The 19875-nt window shown below is 36.4% G+C and overlaps 1 long non-coding RNA gene across 4 annotated transcripts; it reads right to left on the bottom strand.

Annotated features, from left to right (window-relative positions):
• Positions 1 to 338: 338 nt before the first annotated feature.
• Positions 339 to 19330, bottom strand: LOC117418413 (uncharacterized). 4 transcript variants are annotated; one of them, XR_009330849.1, is made up of 4 exons: positions 13090 to 14539; positions 11407 to 11473; positions 8656 to 8823; positions 339 to 1161 (listed from the first exon to the last, which is right to left on the bottom strand). It is a non-coding gene; the product is annotated as an uncharacterized LOC117418413 (long non-coding RNA). The 4 variants fall into 4 exon arrangements; XR_009330847.1 differs by lacking the exon at positions 339 to 1161 and adding an exon at positions 19164 to 19330 and having other exon boundaries at positions 4989 to 8823; positions 13090 to 13326; XR_009330848.1 differs by lacking the exon at positions 339 to 1161 and adding an exon at positions 4989 to 7259.
• Between the last annotated feature and the right edge of the window lie 545 nt (positions 19331 to 19875).

Here is a 19875-nt window from a genome sequence, read left to right as displayed (position 1 = left end):
TATATTTACGCTGGAGTAAAGGCTCTGATGGAATAATATAGTCCTGTGATAGCCACTGTGATGTTTTGATGCACGTTTATATAATACGTAGTTGTGTTGCATTATTAACTATATATATATATATATATATATATATATATATATCATACATACATACACACACACCATAGTGTGTATGATATATAAGTACTATTGGCGTGTCTATTGCTTTTTATATATCTGGTTCTAATCTATTATGTGTATTTTTATATAACGAATGTGTGTGTATATATATATATATATATATATATATATATATATATATATATATATAAATTAATTGTTACATGGACATTTCATAATATATATATTGGGTATGTAGTGAAGTAAGGCGCAACAAGCGTTCTGTCTAGCAGAGCTAATACTGTAGTAATAAATAGGGAATTAGATACCCAGTGGACAAGAATGGTATTGCAGCCTTCAACTGCATATATTTTAAAGTTGTGTGATTTGTTTCCCAAATAATTAGGTTATTTTTGATTTCCAATATTCAAAAAAATGTATTTGTAATCATAGCCACTGTATATCAAAATATGTCACAGTATATATAATTCAATCCTCCATAAAAATAAAAAAAATATTAGGTGCATTATATTTTAACAATACTGTAGAACTCAAGGAAAAAGGTAGAATGTAACAGTAAAATGTTAATGAAAACATAACATTATAAAACATAGTAATAATGTACATAAAATCAAGTACATGGTAAATGTATAAAGACTTAAAATAACTTAATATGGATGTATTTATACAGTTAATATCTAAATATAGACACATTTCTAGTTTTGGGATTGGTTTTTCTGAATTATTTCTTAAAGCTAAAACTATAAATATTGTATCCTTTCTATACCATTTTGTGCTGCAGGCTAACAACTTTAAAATGTAATGGTAGTTAATTTAATATATGGCTATATAGTTGGCTTAACACCAAAAACTACCAATCCAGTGAAAATTAACTGCATATTTTTATCTTTCGCAGTTTTAATTTTTCAGTTTGTAGTTGAAGTTTTTCATTTTCTAACAGTAGTTTTTCTTTTTGAAGAACCAGGACTTCCTTGTGCAATTCCAGTGTTGCTTTGCATTTCTGAGAGCTTCCATCTCCAGTATCAACAGCACCACCATCTGTTATGACAAAAAACAGAACAATGTGTTGGTTATGGGGTTGTCCAAAATGATCATCAAATAAAGCACAGCGTAGTCCTCTTTTTCATGACCCTCATGGTACTGTATGAGAGGACGATTAACCATGCCCTCTTTAGGCTACTCTTCGTATAGTACCTCAAACAGGAATTATTTTATTTATTTCAATGAATTTTATAGTGTTGTACATATGTGAATTCTGGGGGAATACAGTACAAAAAATCCAGCAACTGTTCTCTTACTATTGAACAATGATCTGTATTTTCATAGAAGGGTATAATTTGGCTCACCAATTCTAAATACTGTGTAGCAATGTCTAACTCCAAGATTTTCCTCACATTGACACCTTTAAAAAATAGAATGCATTTTCATAAACAATGTCATAAGATTTATTAAATAATTGACATGCATTTGTTTAAAATCAGTTCAACCATAAATGTAGCTTTCTGCTATTAATTTTATTACCAACAGAACAAACATTGTTAAGTCAAATTTAAGTGCAACTGTTGTGTAACATTTCTTAAAATTAAAATAAATGTTCACTTGTGCAAAAAAATTGTATCTTGCTGTACACTCAAACTTTTAAAGTAATTGTAGCTAACAAAATAATTCCATAAATCTTACCCATTTTGCAATTCCATTAGCTACAAAACATGTTATGTTACTGCTTAGGTTCAAGGAATTTTCCATTTTCTTTGCCTTTTTTACAGGGAATGTTACTCGTGCACTTCCTGGGTCATTTCACCTCAGCAGCATCTTCTGGTTCAAAGCATGTTGACTGAAAGCATAACAGACAATAGGGGAAGCAGTCGGTTGCTTATTGACAGGATATGAGCTATTTAAGAGGTGGAGACAATGCAATCCTCCAGGTGAAAAGGCCAAACAAGTTCAACACTATCTCCATTGAAATCAAACAGAAGTTTCTGTAACCAAGTGTAGTACCAGATATCACGTTGTAAAATAAAAACACGTGTTTACAACAACACATTTCTTTCAGAACTGGACACGGAAGTTCACAATAGGAATTATTTTGGTAGATGTAATCACTTTAACAGGAATGTATTTATCAATAAAGCCCTGATACTGCCAGCTTTGTATCAGACCCTTTGTCACATCACTCAGAATCAGAGTTATTTTTAGTCAATGACTGCTTTCCAAATGGCTTCACATAGGTCTCAGAGGTTTGGCTGAAAATAATTTCTCCCCAGCTCTCGGGATCAAATGCATGTCAATCAAGTTACTGCAAAATGACTGGAAGGCAACCAGTGTTGGTTGGTTCACTTGAAAGGAAAACTTCCTTCTCATCTTTAAGACTGCCAGTTAACCTAACTGGTTTGTTGCAGATGGATTGTCATCGTTCAGCTTCTGACATTCTGTGTAGAACTCCAGGTAAAACAAAATGCAATAGTTTACATTTTTAGGCTACATAATAACTGGCTTGAGGTGTACTTCGTAGAAAAGCATAGAAAGCAGAGATTAGAAACTTGTCAGCTTTTACCAGTTTTACATTCTGTAGTCATGTCCAGTGCCAAATTGAGCTACCAGGGCTACTAAACAAGTGAAAGTGGTGGGTAAGAGATCACTATTGAGTGTAGTGTATTGGTTATGTGTCGCAGCCAGGGTCTCACATGCTTCTCTGGTTTTCTGACCTCCACCATGGCCTCGCCGAAATCCTGGCTTTCCCTAAGCTGTTTTGGACAATTCCAGGGGTGTCCAACCACAGTCCTGGAGGGCCATTCCACTCCAGGTTTAACATGTTAAATTATATAATTAAATACGTGCTGTAACAAGGTTGCCAGTCTCTTCCTCTGCCCTATATTAACTGCTCCACCATCAGCACAGACAAATAATTTTCTCCTGAAAGTTATGAATTCCAAATTCTGTGAATGCCTTTTCAAGGCACTGCACTTCCCCTTTGGTGTTTATAAACAGCATGTCAACTCTGTAGTTCCTTTTCAGATACACTATCAGTGGAACCACAACACAGAAAAATATTTTGCCTGTTTCACCACATCAGCTTGCAGAATTCAACAATAAAATCAACACTTCTGCATTTTTGCTCAATCACATAAACACCTGTTCCCAAGGATACACCAAGCCTTTTCTCCCATTCCACAATGGCCACATATTTGTAGGTGAACACCACCTATTGGAGTAGATGTGTTGATTTTATGCAGTGTTAAACTGGACTTTGCTGTCAGATTTTGCGTTTGCCTGACTTACGATGTTTAATTATATTATCCTTTTTTAAATACAGATCATTTCAGATTCATGCTGGATTGATTATCTCCTGTACACTTAAAGGATGAATGTGCTGTGGGGTACTTATACTTGCAAGCACTTTTTATACAGCCTGCTATATTGATATTAGTATAATAACTATAGCCCCTATATACTATTTGAACCATGTGCACCTTAGCTGAGCTCTGACAAATGTCATGAATGTCTTTAAAGATTAGTCTAAGTCCACATAAGTGATATGTTTCTTTTGATTGTCAAATATAAGTGATACATTTATTTTGATGCTCAAATATAAGTGATAAGTTTCTTTTGATGCTCAGTAGTTTGTGTTCTTTTGCCACCTGGTGGCAGGACTAATGATGTGCAGCTGATTCAAAGCTGGTCAGAAAAACAGGATTGGAACCTTGTCACCTATTTGCGTTACAGCACTGTGACAGTCTCGTGACAGGCAGCTGGCCATGGCTGCCACTGCAGATCAAAGCATAAACTTCAAAGACTTGAAACAATTTCTAAAAAGCCCTTCAAACCTTTTGTATGAAGTTGCATAATTTACTGGTGTTTAGTCCAAACATGCACACATCTTGCAAAAAACATGTTTTTTTAATGGCCACTCATACCAATATAGTGATAAATAGGTTGCCTGTTTCCTGCAATAACTGCATTTTTCAAAAAACAACGCTTTCAATAGTGCAAAGTCACAGCACTATTGAAAGCATTTTCGGTCAAAAAAAGCACTTGGGAGTGACCAGCTGTAAGCAGTAGCTATGCAAGTTTGATACATTCTGATTGTCTCGAAACTTATACTCATGTTAAAGAATATTAAATTAATAAGTGGGTTATCTGGATACATGTAATAATGTGTGACATATATAGACGGGTGGACACAATTTGATTAGATGTTGCATGACCCCTATGTGACAGCCATCTTAAGCCCCTTTCACACTAGCAGGACGCGGTGTCATGTGGGTCGGGTACGCGATTTCACACTGTTTTTGACCTCGGTGACAGCCGCAAGTACACAATGCGCACAATGGCCATCATGCATTTGGTCTTGCTCAATCAGGGTCAAAGCGTGTCAACCCACATCCTGAGGCGACTCACTGGGTTCACACTATGCAGGATTGTGACCCGGGCAGCCAGGACCCAGGTAGGAATGCCAGTGTGAAAGGGGCTTTACTTCTCAAACTGAAGCGTGATATTACACATACAATGAAATTGCCAGTAGAAATGGTTTATGAGATATTTGTGGTTGTAGTGGCAGTGACTTCCCTCACAGGAAGTAAACTAATGACTATTTTCTAGTTACTCGTGAACACACACAGTATGTCTCATAAGGGATGGCCTTGTCTTATTCAGATTGTATTTACCTTACCTGAAGTCTGCTCCCCTTAGCGATGCACTTTTGTCACAGTTCAAAGAATCCACAAAGGTTTTATGAATGTCTGCTAGATTTCCTATGTACTCTTTCTGAGTACTACTGCAGTGAAACCTGGTGAGTGTTGCAAGGCCTCAGCAAGCCCGCTACCTGAAGTACTGTACAATAGTCAGAACATGCAAAGAGCTGAAAGTACTAGAACCAAAAATGACATATTTATTTGAGATTGCAACAGATGTTTTACATTTATCTTAAATTCCCAAATGAGACTCCCACTTAGTACACTATTGAACAAAAAGCTGCAGCCTGTAACACCAATAAGCATCTTTTTTTTTAAGTTTGCTGCAAGTACATATGGCAATTGTACACTATTCTTATTTCCTTTGTCATTGACATTCCCTGTAAATACAAAAGTACAGACACTGCATGAACATTGAAAAAAGTTTAACATTCAGATATATGCCCCTTATAACACCAGCTTCTGGTACTCTCTAGAACCTCTAGAACCAACTAACTGAACTCAATAAGCACTAGATAGAGTAAAGCCTGTCTAATCACGTGGCACTGGAAAATTGCTCCGGATTATACTGTGTGCTGGTTTATAGAGGTACTGTAAAACATCAAATACTGTACCTAAAAAAAAGTAAAATTACACTATTTGAATGCTTTCAATGCCATCCAGATATAGCCTGTAATTCTGGAATTGCATTTTAATTTTACTTGTAAACCTGGATTTTACTGTATACATACTGTATACATATTTTAATTTAAAAGAATAATGTACAGTCATTTCAATGTTAAATCAAAGCAAACAAAAATGGCACATTTGGAATGTTATAAAAATAATTACTCAGCAAAACTTTAAACACAACAATTTGTATCTGATATGCATGCATCTTGCATTTCAATATTTTGCAAAGTACAGTAAAAAAAAAAAAAAAGGGGTGTATGAGTCTGCTGTGAGGGAGTGAGAGAGACAGAGGGATTGGAGTCAACATGCAGGCACAGGTGTCCAGGCTTTATTACTTTTGCTGCAAAAATAACAAAAGCGGTGCAGGAGCAATACCACGCACCACCAACGAAGTACCAATGATGGTATCATTTGGGACGATACTTCAGCTAATTCTGTTAAGCTAACTAAATAGAAGGTTGCCAAGTTTGGCTGTGCGCTACTCCCCCTGCAACGGGAGGTCCTGCACCAGGAACACTACTCTCTCTAAATACACTAATTCAAGCAAAACCGAAATCTTTTACCAATGGGGAATTTAACTGCTCCTCTTAACAAAGTCTATTCGTCCTAGTGGCTTTGAGCTCCTTAAAACACAGCTCTCCAGCCCCAAATTGGCAAATTAATCAAGTATCGCTGGCTACATTCATTACATATTTTTGCAGGGATGGGGTTTTAACACTGCATTCTGCACTAAAATACCTTTCATTTAAAAGAAAAAAGAAACAGTACTGTTAATAAAAACATGGTGCAAGGGTTTTTTTTTTAAATTTTGTTTTTGAAGTCAAAAGATTGTTGTCTGCAGCTTTCAGTTTTCTGGTCACAATGTTTTTTTCAGACAGTTCAGTCAGTCCATTAAAATGCTGTTTTCCTCATACGCTCGAGGGTCTTCAGTGCCTCGCTGAGTGATACAGGTGAAGCTGAAGTTTCTTCAACATCTGATTGCTCTTTAAAAGTCGACGCATTGGTGGTGGCTGGATTCAGATGTTGAGCAAAAATCTGCTGTTCCCAGTCATTCCCAAAGGTTTCCTCTGTTAGAAAACTTTAATCAAAGTTCACATACTTGTGACCTGAACTCTAACATGCTCAATAAGCTGTTGCAGCCCAGTCTCATTGTCATTACTCTCTGAAGGTTTGGTTTTGATTATCTCACAGTCTGTCCCCAATCCAGCTTTGGCAAAGCACTTTGTGATGGTGGAATCCTTTACCTGGGACTATGCTGGTTCAATCCAGTAGATGGCATCCAGAACTGTGATGGACTTTGACAGCTCGGTTGCAGATGAATTGTTAATCTTTGCTACCAAGTTGCTCATTATATGCGTACGGTAAAGCAGCTTCACATTCTGAATAATGCCCTGCTCCAGAGGCTGTAAAAAGCTGGTAGTGTTTGGAGGCAGAAGCAGCATTTGCACATTGCTCAGTGCAATGAGAGGTTGCATTCTCAAGCAGAAGTAAAATGTTACGTTTCCTTGTGTGCATCGTTTTGTTCAGCTCCTTCAGCCAGGCACAAAAAAGTACAGTTGTGATCCAGGCTTTTTTATTGCCTGTCCAGGTGACAGGTAGTGTTGCTGGATCAATGTGTTCAAAACACAGCCTTGCAGCTTTTCCTATAACAAGTGGCTTTAACTTCTCTTTAGAGTTAGCCTTTCCTTTGCAAGTTTCATCACAATTAAAAATGTCACCAACGTCATCACCAGCACAACATTCAGCCAGTTTTGCTTTGAATTCAGACACGCTCTGTAAATTTAAGAACATAAGAAAGTTTAAAAACGAGAGGAGGCCATTCAGCCCACCTTGCTCGTTTGGTTGTTAGTAACTTATTGATCCCAGAATCTCATCAAGCAGCTTCTTGAAGGATCCCAGGGTGTCAGCTTCAACAACATTACTGGGGAATTGGTTGCAGACCCTCACAATTCTTTGTGTAAAAAAGTGCCTCCTATTTTCTGTTCTGAATGCCCCTTTATCTAATCTCCATTTGTGACCCCTGGTCCCTTGTTTCTTTTTTCAGGTCAAAGAAGTCCCCCGGGCTGACATTGTCTATACCTTTTAGGATTTTGAATGTTTCAATCAGATCACTGCGTAGTCTTCTTTGTTCAAGACTGAACAGATTCAATTCTATTAGCCTGTCTGCATACGACATGCCTTTTAAACCCAGGATAATTCTGGTTGCTCTTCTTTGCACTCTTTCTAGAGCAGCAATATCCTTTTTGTAACGAGGTGACCAGAACTGAACACAATATTCTAGGTGAGGTCTTACTAATGCATTGTAGAGTTTTAACATTACTTCCCTTGATTTAAATTCAACACTTCTCACAATATATCCAAGCATCTTGTTAGCCTTTTTTATAGCTTCTCTACATTGTCTAGATAAAAACATTTCTGAGTCAACATAAACTCCTAGGTCTTTTTCATAGTTCCCTTCTTCAATTTCACTATCTCCCATGTGATATTTATAATGCACATTTTTATTGCCCGCATGCAATACTTTACACTTTTCTCTACACTTTTTACATTGGCTGAATCACTGGAAAGCTTACTAAATTTAACAGCATAACGTAATCGCCAACTCCCTAACCATCCATTAGAAGCCTTGAAATCTTCAATATTCAGATGGTTCGGAAATTCAAGTGCTTTGGTGTGAAGTATTTTGCACAAGCCTGTTTAAACCATTCCCATAAAAGAACGTTCACTTGGTCAAACCTGCATGCTGGTTTTAGGCATTTTCTGCTGGCATTCAGGTTTTCTCCATGTTGCTTTAAGTAGACATATTTTCTTTTCATAATGTCTGAAACAGTTTGCCTTGCAATTTCTGAATTTTTCACTTCACTCTTTTTGTGTTGGTTTTGGTAAACTTTCAGCTTCTTTGATAAGTGCACATTTTCTTTTGAGACAGCTCTGTGTGATAGCTTTGCCATTGTATTTACTGTTCAACTACTTCACAATTCAGCATGGCACTGGTGGGATAAGCAAAGTCTTGCTTTTGTTGTTCTTAAACACTAGTTATAAACTTAGAAAATAACAAATCACATGACTGTGCCAGGACTGCAGTCAGATTTACATTGACTTGACAAACAAATCCTGCAGGATTCCAAAATAATAGGTTCCAGAGTGTAGAGAGGATCACATTACTCACTTCAATAGGGATTTGATTGGGACCCAAAAGATGATGCTGATTTATACAGAATGCTTATGCAGAAGGGCTGGATTATGTTATTTTTAAGACGCATGGATGGAAAGGTACCTTTACAATTTTCTTTTAAACACAGAAGAGATCTATCACTGTTGATTTGTTCTTGAAAACCTGGAAAACAAAGAAAACAATATTTAACATACATACCCAGGCAACAGTATGACCACCACATAACAGAAGTCAATGTTACGAAACTGTAGGTAACCAGGCCTACCACCACAGAACGATAGAAAATGATAACAAACTCATAACACAACTACAGTAACTTCTGGTTCTGAGGGCCTGTTCATATGTTTAAAACCCTTATAAAAAGATTACGAACGAGAAGAGTCCATTCATCAATGCTTGTCTGGTTCCTAGCGGATTGTTCCCATACTCAAGTTGAGTCAAAGGATCCCAATGATTAATGATTGACAAGTTTGAAGAATGTATCATATGCTGTAAGTCAGGGTATAACGGTTCAGGTGTTTTTATAACTGTACTTTGTTCAATATTTCCTTCACCATTCTTTGAAATTGCTGTTGCATTCAAAGAACTATGTAAGCAACATTTAAGAGAAAATAAAATGGCGGTACATTTGATATTTTATTATTATCAAGATCTTCTTGGGACTTTGCCAAAAATACCGCAGTTTTTTTGTTTTGTTTTTTTGCAGAATTGATTATTCCTTCATCCAGTGGCCAACAATGACATTAATTTTAATAAAATATGATTAATGCAACAAAATAGACAGTTGTGGTGTTAAGGGTGATGATAAAGTTAAATACAATTGGAATACGGAGGCTTGATATGGAATAGAGTCTTTACATATAAAAATAAGTCAAATGCTATGAATAATCAGACAGATTTATGAAGGTCGGTCGTTACACCAAAACGCACACTGCACATTTATTTCGAGAACTGTACTCAAAAACATTTAAATTAATCCAGCTCAAAGTGTCCACACTGAAGTACCATTTCATTAAAATATTTAAATAGTTCGGTTACAGTTCCTAGCAGCGCAATGAACAGTGGAAATTAATACGATAGTATCCCACCATGCACTGTTTTATATTTTAAAATAATGTGTTATGCCCCATATTAACAGAGGTCCATATTGCTAAGAAATACAACAAGTATTTTGGAAAACGTAAATGCGAACACACACAAGGTAGGGCTTGAAGTTCTCGGGTTTTATTTTTAATTAGGTGGCATTGTTTCATAATTAAACTCAGAAAAAGCTATTAAATTAAAAAACAATCTTTGCTTTTAACTTCCTATCTTGCCTGAGCCTAATTCTGGTCCCTTTAATTTTATTTCAAAACACAGCTGACAAATTATGTGAATTGTTCATCCCCGATCCTACTCCTACTTTTAACTTGCATTTCATTTTTGCAGTTGCCTAATTTAACGTTGTGCTTTTGTTATTTTCTCCACTAGTTTAACAGGGATGTCCTTTAAGCATAAAAATGAATACCTAGTACGGCATGTACACAGATAGCAAGTCAGTTGTCAATCGGAGGTTTTTTCGCTATGGAGTCAGCATCTTCAGGAGATTCTCATGAAGAAGATCACCCATCTGCATCTCAGCCATCTACTTCTGACTGTACGAGTACTACAATGACCGAAGCAGTAGTAATGCAGAAAAACGCAAGCGAAAAATATGTTCTTATAATTTGCAATGGGAGATGAAGTATCCGTGGCTTGTTTATCAAGACGGCAAGTGTGTGTGTGTGTGTGTGTGAAAGAGCTGCTGGGAAACCAAAAAAAAAGCATATACATGTGTATGTACAGATTTTCAAGAATCTTCGCTTAAAAGATAGATATGGCAATGCTGTTGCTGTTATTGGAATGCAGAAAAATATGAAAACACACGTAGATGAAGGAAACAAACAGTGCTTAGAGTCCCGTCTCGTTGTCATGGGAACAGTCTACTGTTTAGTATATAACAAAGAAAAAAGTGTGTCTGTATATGTATATCTGTACACAGACAGAGACTGTTTAAACTACTATATGGCATAGAGTTTATACATTCATAAAATATGTACCGAAATGCACATCCCTGGAGTTTATTAGCCTTTGTGTTAACAATAGTTTAGTTTAGTGATGGATGGGACGCAACATTTTGGGCATGTGTGTTTCAGGAAAGCTTGAACAGAAAAGCTAGCGCGACCTCTGGCAATGTATGCCTTTGTTGTTTAAAACTAGTAACATTATATGTTTTCTATATGAAAAATGGTGCAAACCGAATTTTGGTGAAAAGACACTGAAATCTCTGTGGAAGGAGAAATGGCAGATAGTTTTGCCCTTTTATCTTAAAAATAATCTGTACCATGAAATTATAATAATTAGTATTTGTTATGATGGTTATATCATACTGTAAAAATGTAATCATATGTACATTTATATACATTAGTCTATACATATGTACACGGATTCTGATACTAAGTTACTTAGAGTTAAGGAATGTTATTCTGAAGATTGATCACAATTGGATAAAGGGTTCTGAAGATCTAACTGAAAAAGTGAGTGCGACTGACAGACATTTTTTTATGCATATGTAAGCAAGTATAACTCAATGTTATTAAATATGATGTTGTGTACATTATTATTAAGATTTTGTGAGTAGGGAGTTATCCTGACAGCCCTGTGTACTATTACTATTCACAGCAAAGTTGAGCGAACGTGCAATTTACTACTTTTTGTAAAACTTACCCCCAGCTGAATTGTATGCGGCTGTACCTTCTCCCCTTTGCTGCTGAAGAAACTCCATGGGAAATTTCTAAAACAAAAAAGTTATTTTTATTTTTTAATAAGAAAGCCTGTTGTAAAAAATGGATAGTAGTAATTTCATTGTTCTAGCTAGATGCTATATTTAAAATAGTTTTCACATATAGAAATATTAGTAAAGATTCCCAGCTGCAAAGAAATTGTCAAGATCAATAACTAACAGTATATTGATAAAAGTTACACTGCAAACTATATTTATACAGATAACCATACTCAAGTAAACTGTGAATGACAATAGGAACATTATTACAGACATACTGATATATAGAGTTTAATCTATTTTGATTAGTCCTTATCACACAAACTTAACAATGCTAGTACTGTACCTCTAACATCTATTTAATAATACGTTTGTACAAGTTGGCCCTGCACATGAAATGTTTTAAAAAAAAAATATATATATATATATATATATTTAAATGAACATCTGCCACCACTCAGGCCAAACTGAACACACTGGCATAAACAAAATAAGATGCCAGCAAGTCAGAGCACCATTCAATCCATTGCTTTCTATTACATTTCTATGAGTCTCACATACCTGTGTAGCATAAAAAGAATGTACTGTGTCTTTGTTCTATATTGTCAATCCCTCACGACCGGGTCTAGCAGACTCAACTACTTTGCAATGATAGCACTACGAATCAATCAAACTATAGTGATCCGTAAGTAACATTTAGGCTAGATCTACTTACTATATGTATAAAAGTATTGATAACATGTTAAACACACCACTTTTTATGCCTCAATTCTCAAAACCAGAAGCAGATATTTTTATCTGCCCTAAAATTACAAACAAACTGGTTTGGGGACCTTATGCCACTATATTTCAGTGTCTCCTATGAATGGAATGGAACTTGTTTGAGTGAATTATGGCAAATGTGACAAATCCACCACAAAGCGTGTGGTCAGTATTATTGATATGGCCAGAGGGTAAAACAGTGTGGCTGTGAAACTGTTCATTCTCAGCAGCTGAAGAAACATGCTAGGCCCCCTCACTTGATGCCTAAATAGAAATTAAACGATGCATAGTAGGGCTGCTACAATTAAGTTGAAAATCAATTTCCCAATCAACTCCATTCCTCATTACATACATCGAGATAAATACTGGATAATCAATTCAATAATTACATTTTTGTAACGCACAGAGTTAATAACATTATTTAAGTTTATCAACGAAACTGTACCGAACGCCCTGCCTTGCTATTTACAGTATTTCTGCCAAAGACAAGCAATGGGTGTGTTCTTTTCCTGCATAAGTGTTAACTAGCATCTGATTTGCTGGTCCCATCCTAACTACCAGTGAATCAGTTTTGAAAATGTTTGTGTATTCGATGTAAAGAAAAAGCACGCCACCTTGGACCAAGAGCAGGTCAACAAGACTGTATAGTACAAGTAACTATGGTAGGTTTATATAATTTTGAATGTACCAAATGCTATAGATAGGATTTGTATTCCCCCATTCCCGCCAGTGACCTGGGAAAATGTGGAGGTTTAATAATATTGAATGCTGCTTGAAAAGGGTGTTTAACACAACAGTTCAATTTTTAAACCACACAGAATTTAAAACCATTTTATACATTTATGCCTGTATATATACATCCTTACCTGAATAGTGATCTTTGGTGCTGTGGGTTTTCCAGCGTTTTCTTCATTGGTGGATGAGTCTCGCAGGATTTTCAATCTGCGTTTTCTTTTTTTTTTTTTTTTTGTCCGTTAAGATTGTTTGGATCAGGGGGGATTCTGCAGGGTCGGGAAACCGTATCCTGGAAATATTTTATTTTAGGCCTTATGTGGGAGTTCTTTAAAAGAAAGTCCACTGGTAATTCCAAGCCTTTTCACAGTCTGAAAGCAGAGCATAGGATGATTCCTCTGAACACAGTACTGCGTAGCCCTGTAGTACTGTACTGTAATTCATAATAGCGCATTGAGGCTTTCAAAATAGGAGGTTATTACAGTCTTTACAGGTAGAAGGATCTAGATCTGTAAACTGAACAATATTGCGTGGCTTCTTAAAAGCATTACAGAGGTTGCATACCACCACTATACAGAGTATCAAGTTCATGGCAACTGCAGTATAACTGTTCATGCTCTTCAATTTCTGGAAATATCTTCATACATGGTTACTGCCTTTTGAGTCTTGATTAGAACAGAATTATTCATCCACTAAAGACAGCCTTTTTCAGAATCTAACTCATAATGGAGTTCACTAAGGGAACCGAGGGGTTTTCTCTAATTCTAAATCTCTACAAAACTGCCTGCTCTATCCATTCAGTCTGTAATGCATCGAACTGCTGTATCGTGTTTCAACAGAAGCCTTTATCTGCCTTTCTTCCGTCTTTTAACTGTAAAGCCCATGTATTATCAGGCAACTTTAATCAATTGTAACCATGTGAACAATCCAAGCCTCAAAACCTAAACAATCTTGATTTCAGGGACTTTGTTTAAATTGCTTAATAATGTCCTTTAGAGTGAGTTACTTGAAAAATTGCCTGGTGTTACATGAGATTAAAACAATGCCAGTGACCATCTGTTATACTTATACTAATTATACTATCACAAGTCTATCACAAGTATACGTACAATTCCATTGCTATGAATCTAAATTTTAAAAGCATATTTTAAATGTAAATTATATACATAGTAAATTCTTGAATATTTAATTAATAAAGGACAATAGTCAATTATGCTTACACTGCTATTCCATTAATCATTTAAGCAACCTCCATTACATATGAATAAAATAACAAAAAATGAATCCTACAGCTCCTCCTATGGCTATTTTGCATCACCTAGAATTTTAGGATTGAGACATAATTTGAAATATATATATATATATATATATATATATATGTGTGTGTGTGTGTGTGTGTGTGTGTGTATGAACATAATTTAGTCCAGTATGTCATGCTAGATTTTTTTAAAATGTGTTTTTTTTTTCTTAAGTATATGGAAAACTACAAAGCAGTATGTAATTTAATATGTTAATACTTTATTCCTTCACCCATACAAAATAAATATCCCAACTTGTAAGCATCTTATACGGTATTAAAGTACATCTCCCCCACCCCCCCCCCCCCCCCCCACCCCCAAAACCGATTAATAACTAACACTATACTAAAAGAAATCTAAAATGCAATCTAAGATAAAATCCTTAATTCGTTTGCTGCATAATCATCCAATAGCGGGTATTCAAACACTCCCGCACCTTCTGCATCATCTTCTTCCTCCTCATACTCTATAACAAACAAGTTCTCACTGTCTTTATACTGCAGGACTTTGCCTGGCCACCAACATTCAGAACCATCCTCACTACTTATAAACATGTGTTCTACCTTCTTTCCTAAAATGTCCTCAGCATTTACGGCAATTAACTCCAAGCAATTCTCTTGAAAATCTTTCCACAAATCAAACCACCACACCAACTGGCATCCATCATACATCATCTGAAAGGTGGGAGCCCCGTTTTCTTCCCTCATTCCAACGACTGTGCCGTTATACCAAGCTTTGCCTTCAGATTCATGAATTGCATGCCTTACTCGCTTTCCGAGTAAATGCTCTGGTCTAGTTAGCTCTGGAGTTCCTAATTCTTTCAAACCAATTCTCTTTCTGCCTTCATCCCTGACTTTTACTTGCTGCTTCACAGCCTCTTGTAATAAGCGATTCTTTTCTTGTGCTAAAAGCGCAGATGGAGCAGAACTGTAATTCATTTCATTTTTCACTTTTTCAGGCACCTTTGTTGTCTTTGGAAAGGTGCTTTTCAAATTCTGCACAAGTTCGTCTACACTGAGCTTTGTGCCTCTTTTGGTAGTATTCAAAACCCCATTCTCATTTTTCATGCCAAGTACAAATCTTCTGAATCTGAGCTGAGCAATTACTGCTGCAGATTTTAAATCCTCGTCTAATTGCTCCATCTGCTCATCAGCTTTCATAGCTGTTTCCCAGAGACCACCATATTGCTCCAGATCAACAGTCAGCTGCTTTTTGATAGCCATGTCTGTTATTTCCTTTTGCTCTTTCTCATTGTTATAATCCCTTTTGTCTTTCATCCTCTGCAATCTAGCTTCCCTAACACTCTTCATCCTATTACAAAATACAGCTCTCTGGTTTCTCACAGACGCTCTGGCCACTGCTAACACCTCCGATTTCTTTTGAGAATCCAAATCAGCTAGCCACTTCCAGGACCGATTCTCTTTGAACATCACCATCCCTTCAAGTGCAATACCTGTTGCTCTTGTCTTTGCTCTGAGTAAGTTGTCAAACACTCCAAAATCTCTTTCACAACTTACATTGGTTTTAGGAACAGACTCCAGTTTTTGAAGTAACTCCTCTGAAATCTGGTCATATCTACCATGCTCTAAATGGTCAGCTAGCATTCTACAGCACACCTTTACAAGACTGGCAAGGATTAATTCCACAGCCTGTACAGTAAGTTCATCAAAATCAGCACTTGACTTCTCAATTAGCTTCTCAAATACTGGTCCACAGTGCATTTCTACATCTTCAAATAAGCAGGCCTTGCCACTTACTAGTTTTGCGCCATCATTTGTCCACTCCCTCAACTTAGAAATAAGGGTTTGGTACCTTTCATTCATTTTCAAGACATGTTCTTTCTTGGACAGAATTCTCCAAAGAGGCTCTGTGATACATTTTGAAATAAGTCCCAGTGCTCTGCACCCAGCCAAAAATTGCCTGACACTTAAGTCTGCAAAGACTTCCGCTATCAGTTTATTTTCCTGTTGAAGTTCAGAAGTAAATTCCAATAGATCAGAGTACAAAAAGTAAACCCCAGCTGCATTGTGAAATACAATATTAATCCTGTTACCCTTGAAAGTCGACAATGGCAAACGATCAGACTTATTTTTGCTAACCAAAAATGTCCTAAACTGAACAGGCTTCCCAAATTTTTCACATCCTCTTTCCTGCACGGCTTTGCACACTGTCCTAATTAATCTAACCGTACCACTCTCACCTTTGTCTTTGTGTATACCTGGCAAAGATTGAGAGCCAACCTTGTCTTCTCCAAAAATCATTCCCTCCCATACAGACAATGTCACATTTGCTTGGTGAGCCAAACCATCTATCAGATGCAAACCACAGAAAAGCTCATTCACAAGGGAAAGTTTTGCCTGCTCAGTTTCACTATATTCAGTGAAGCCATCTACAATGTCAGGCAGAATCTTTGACCTGTATTGAGAAAGAATTGAATTGAACTTCTTTTCCGTGCTAGCTCGATCGCTCAAAAGATTGGTGATTTTAATGAAAATTTCTTTCTCCCGGTGTACTGCTTTGTCTAAATCAACTCCTTGGCTCGTAACTATGTCTTGCACCATTTCTCGGATTGTGTTAAATGTACATTCTGCTTTGCCTGAAGCTTGTTCTCTGAGTCCTAAATGCATACGGGTTCCGTCTTTTAAAAAGACCCCTGCAGTTCCATACTTATGTCCAAATTTAGTTGTACCATCTGTACAAAGGGTGACATCATTTTCTTTTAACATGGTTTCCTGCACATGCATTAACGACACCTGCCTTGCTTCTAAAAGCATATATTTACTAAAGGATTCACCAGGGAGTCTGTCTACTTTTGTACCAGCTAGTTTTTCTAACACTGTCCTGACTACCTGAGATGCCTTACGTGCACTGACACCCATGTTAGCCACTAAATCCATATACACCTCTCTCACTGCATCAGTGTACTTATTGTGTTGGAATGCTGTTAATTGTCTCTCTAATAAACTATCCAACTCTTCCTTCACTTCATCATAATCGTTCTGCCAAACCTGCACTTCATTCTGTAACCCCCTGACCTTCTTTGCCAACTTGGGATTTCCTTCTCGACCCTCTGAAAGCTTCCTCTTGTAGTAGTTTACTCTCGCAGAGTGAGTTTTCTTGATGCATAAACATTTTTTTATCCGTTCTTGAAAATCAACAATTTGCTTCTCAAGTCTCTTTTTCTCATATTCAATTTGCTTTTTTTGTTCCTCTTTCTCAAGGACCATACTCTCAGTTTCCTTCAGCTTTTTTGTAAGCACCACAATTTTTTGGTCTCTACGCCTTTGCCTTTTATTTACATTTCTAACATTTGTTTTTCTTAGTTGTGTCCGTGCTTTACTCAGTGCATTCCTTAATTTCCGGATTTCAGCTTTTGTCTTATGTAGTTCTGATCCATGTTCTTTCTTTTCCTGGCACAAGGTTTGTTTTTGGTCTTCTAAAACCTTACACTGTGCAGACAACTCACCAACCTGCTTCTTCTGGCTGTTTACAGCTTCAAGCAGTGAGGTTACACACTTTAAATGAGCAGATTCTCTTTCAGGGGTTGGTTCAAAACTAGTGCTTGCGGCTTCTAACAGCTCAGGTTCTACCACTTGTCTCTTTTTTTTTCTATTATAAAGTGGGAGAACAAAAATCTGTCCTGCAAAAGCCTGTATTTTACCCGAGCTGCAGTTCCTTCTCTTAGTCATCATTTTTTTTACACATTGCACAATAGAACTCATGAAATACTGCTTCTCCTGTTCATTTATTTCAAGATTGAAGTTATAGTTTAAAATATCAAATATTTCATATTTAAGGGCGCAATCTTTTTTTTTCGCAAATAGAACAATTTCAGCCATGGCCCCATTTGTGAGCAACTGTACATCTATTTTTTCTTTTGCATTTGAAACCGATTCCATCTCAAGATCTATTCCCAATTCCGCACAGAAACTTTGAGCAGCCTGCTCTCTCTCAGCAGTGCTGGTGCTGTTCATCACAGCAGCTGATACTTCCTCTATTTCCACAGTAAAAAGGTTCAATATCACTATGCAAATGGCACCTCCTGTCCGACCTAAAGTCCGCACAATTGTCTACCCACCAGCCGTTCTATTTAGTATGGGGACACTGCAATACATAATCATATACGGTTTGCTGAATCACCTTTTTTTTACACATGCAATCATTTATTGATAAAACTGAAATATGCCATTTGTTTGGAAGTTTGGTTAACTGCATTTAAATATTTAAAAATGAGATAGAGAGAGAAGGGTAATACGATGATCAATCAATGGCGGTTCTAAGAGTATAAATAATGCAGATGTCACTGGCTGTTTTAGTTTGACCTGAGCTGTTATGCACAAGGATCTATTTCTACAACCTCGGCATTTTTAGGGCTATTTTTCTTTCTGTCAGCAAATTAACATTAGGCTGTAATGTTTATTTAACAATTATCAAGATGGTGGATGTGCTAATAAACATGAAAAATGTACACGGTTAAATTTTTTTCCTACGAAGACACCAATGTATGGATCACTAACTTAAACATAATATTCTAATTGCAAACGACTTCCACTCCAAATATCCCTTCCGAACCCAATCTAACGATGACGATACATATGCTATCACATCTTTTATTATGGCTAATAATATGGCTATTGATAAATAGCTAATGTAGTCTATTTTATATAAAAAATACCACTTTAATATCCCATTGGCCTACTGTACAAAAACTGTATTTTACAATTGTAACACTATATATATATATATATATATATATATATATATATATATATATATATATATATATAGTTAAAATATATATATTTTCTCTGAAAAATTACCTCATAATCCCGCACTAACATACCAACTCCCTTACATTATGTGTATTAACTTTGGCTGCTATTGTCGGTTCCTCTTCTAAACGTAGTTACCTTGTTATCTCTCTGCTGTTTTCTCCCCCGGTCCCTATTCCTAGTATTATTTAGACACAGGCTTCTTTATTTTTTGCCGTGAATCCTGTTTTCTTTTGTCCTCAGATGAAATAGCTCGTGTCTGTTTACAACTGAACCCAGTGTGTGACTGCACGCTACTGGTTCTCTGAGCGGTTATTGGCTACATGGTGAAAAACGACATGACGTTTTGGTAATCTGGCGCAATCAGAGCGAGCTTGCTTTATCAGTTCTTAATTTTGATTGGGTCTTTGTAGCTTTGAAATACAGTTATGATTTAAATGTTGAAAGAGCCATGGGAAAAAAATCACATGCAACACATCACGCACAACGTCGAACCCGAGTTTTGGTCAAACCAGTAAATTAATGTACAGTGTGACAGCACCCACTGTAACATAGCAAAACGTCTATCCAGTGAATTGGTGATTACTGTATCTTTATTTTATTTTTTAATTACATGTTTTAAATAGCATACATGCAATCTTATTATACAAAATATTCTCAGTTATATACTTTAACATTCATACATGTTTAAATCTAAACCCACATTTAATAGATAATTACATAACAGGAACAGTATGATAACAAATGTTACAACCTTTTTTTTTTTTTTAATCACTGTATTAAGCCGACAGTAATATATATTGTAATGGCCAGCACAGACGGAATGCGTACTGAACATGCAGCACTCTGA

Source organism: Acipenser ruthenus, chromosome 13 (genome assembly GCF_902713425.1).
Source record: "Acipenser ruthenus chromosome 13, fAciRut3.2 maternal haplotype, whole genome shotgun sequence".
Lineage (NCBI taxonomy): Eukaryota > Metazoa > Chordata > Actinopteri > Acipenseriformes > Acipenseridae > Acipenser > Acipenser ruthenus.
The sequence above is the reverse complement of the archived record's forward strand: the minus strand, read 5'-3'. Positions and strand labels throughout refer to the sequence as shown.